Source organism: Frankliniella occidentalis, unplaced genomic scaffold (genome assembly GCF_000697945.3).
Source record: "Frankliniella occidentalis isolate FOCC.00 unplaced genomic scaffold, Focc_3.1 Scaffold288, whole genome shotgun sequence".
In the NCBI taxonomy this organism is placed as follows: Eukaryota; Metazoa; Arthropoda; class Insecta; order Thysanoptera; family Thripidae; genus Frankliniella; species Frankliniella occidentalis.
This window is the reverse complement of record NW_026267414.1, coordinates 18,235-20,534: the sequence shown is the minus strand read 5'-3', so window position 1 is coordinate 20,534 and position 2,300 is coordinate 18,235. Positions and strand designations below refer to the sequence as shown.

General features: G+C 60.5%; 1 protein-coding gene across 1 annotated transcript in view; it reads left to right on the top strand.

Moving 5' to 3' along the window:
- LOC113202446 (CBP80/20-dependent translation initiation factor) overlaps positions 1-2,300 on the top strand; it is a 15,286-nt gene continuing 12,986 nt past the window's right edge. Inside the window, exon 1 of the mRNA XM_052273609.1 lies at positions 1-135. The gene's annotated coding sequence lies outside the window, so the exon portion shown is untranslated. The remainder of the gene's footprint in view (positions 136-2,300) is intronic.

Here is a 2,300-nt window from a genome sequence, read left to right as displayed (position 1 = left end):
GTTCTTTGATATCTCAAGTAATTTTGCGACCGTGTTGCAGTGAAAACGACCAGAGATGCGTCTCGCCTGCCGGACGGAGCCATCTCACTCTACGACCTCTTGACCCGGCATCGCTGCCGTCGACATGTGCACCAGGTGGGTCCGCGGCACGCCAATCATTTGGCATTAGGATTATTATTATTTTTTCTGACAGTTTGGCAAGTGGTAAAGTGGTGTTCTGGCGGGCCCCGCGCGCGCCGGCCGGGCTGGGCCCCCAGCACACTCGGCGTGCCTAAAGGCGTGCCCCACTGACTGGCAGTGAGTCCGCTCCGATCCGCGGGGTCGCCCACGCGGCTCATGCAGGACCCGGCCGCCCCGCCCCGCCGGCCCCCCGGACCGGAGGCCGCCTCACCGTGTTCAGCCCACGGATACATTCACCCAGCAGGCCACAAGCAAGTGCTGCCGACGACGTCGTCGCGTTCGATCGGCACCTTTGTCTCTCTTGTCCATCTCTTTTCTCTCTCTCTCGCCTTTGGGCAGCTAACGGTAATTTTATCTAATACATTACGCGTGATCTATCCACCTGCTTGCTCGTCCCCCTTTTAGAAATTTACCATCATAGCACCACAAAAAAAAAACAGGATGGCAGAGTGTGCATCCGAATTCTCAATAGTTCCGTTCTGATTAGGTCGGAATGAGCCAACGAGTCATAACGTCCAAAAGGAGCGAAAGGAGAGGGCTTCTGATATGTTCGGAACGGAACGATTGAGCATTCGGATAGACTCAGAATGGTTGTTTAAACTTCGCACTTGCGCCAACACACACTGATGTGACAATCATTTTGAAAAGAGGACTTCGGGATCATCCAGAAACTACGGCCGTCATTTGCCGTGACGAAACTGCCAAGTTCAGCCTATGCATGCTCACATAGCGCCTGGTAGGCAGGCAAAATCTCTGCGTGCAGTGCATGCGTGTACTGCTAGGTGGCCTACCCCGAGTTCTACAGGCGCCGAGCTGCCGTACCTTGCCGAATGAACCTGAGAAAAGCGGACGCACTTTCCGGACGATCCCTTTTGAGCACTAACACTTACAGTTAGTTTCCAATCAGTGTGAGAAGAAGCCTACAAGCTGTCTGAGAAGATACTCAGCTAGAGGAAATATTGTTTCACAGACGGATCCCGCAGCGTGTACAGATTCACAGTTGGCAGCGCCGGCGACGAGATGCCAGGGACCGCGCCCGCCGCGCCCATGCATGCTCGGGAACACTCCGAACAGCTGACGGGGACGCGGCGAGGAGCGAAGGAGGGGGAGAGGGAAGACCGGAGGGGCCAAAGAGGAACGGGGGAAGAAGGACGCGGAGAGGCACAAGTGGAAGGAAGAGGGAGGTGGCGCGCCACGGCGGGCGGGGACACGGGCGTGCCATCTAGTGGCGTGAGCGTGAGGCTGCAGTTGGGGCTGGGCTTCGGGCCGAGGTGGGGCTGAGTGCGGACCGTGCGGACCAGGCCGTCGCCTACCCGGCCAGACCCGCGCCACGAAACGACATGGAGAGTGCGAAGTGCAACAACCGAGGCAACTAAATCGAACAACCTTGGCCGCCCGTTACATTTCTCATTTTCTGGTGAGTCGCTCGCGTCGAAGCAGACCTCCCCGCGAGCACCGCGAGGAAGTGTCCGCAACCGTTGCCCCGCCGAGGTGCGCTGGGGCGGCTCACAAGGGTGGGGGTGCGGGTGCGATGGTCGCGCCCAGCACCACACGCCCTGACTATGGGCAAGCCCGAGGACTCCATGATCATGGCCCTGCTTTGTACGCCGCTGCCTCTCCACCGGCACCGGTGGGGACGGCGCAGGCGACGCCGCCGACGACGACGCAGACGACGACGACGCCGACGACGGACGACCATCGGGGAATTCGATTCTAAAATTAAACGGAGTGCTGCAGCGGCGCGCGAAGGCAAAGGAAACAAGGAAGGCAAGCGGTGGGCCGTGTGCGCGGTGCGGTGCGAGTGCGGCCCGGCCCGCTCGCCTTCAAGTCATGCGCCACAGCGCCTCTCGCCCGCCCTCAGGATGACATCCTGGTCCTCGAAGCTGCCTCACATTACTGGCAGTTTTGTTCTCACCACCTCGGAGCTTCGCGATGGAGGGGGCTATACGCTCCTTGACCGACCCTAGCCGGCGGCTGTCTGCACTTACGACGGTGCGGTGCGGTACGACTGCAGCTGCGGCTGCTGCGGCTGCTGTGCCAGCCCGCAGATGGCCCCCCGCTGCTGCAGCTGATGCAGCTGGCGCGCCTCCGCGCTGGCGGGCGTGCGCTGTGTGCTACAC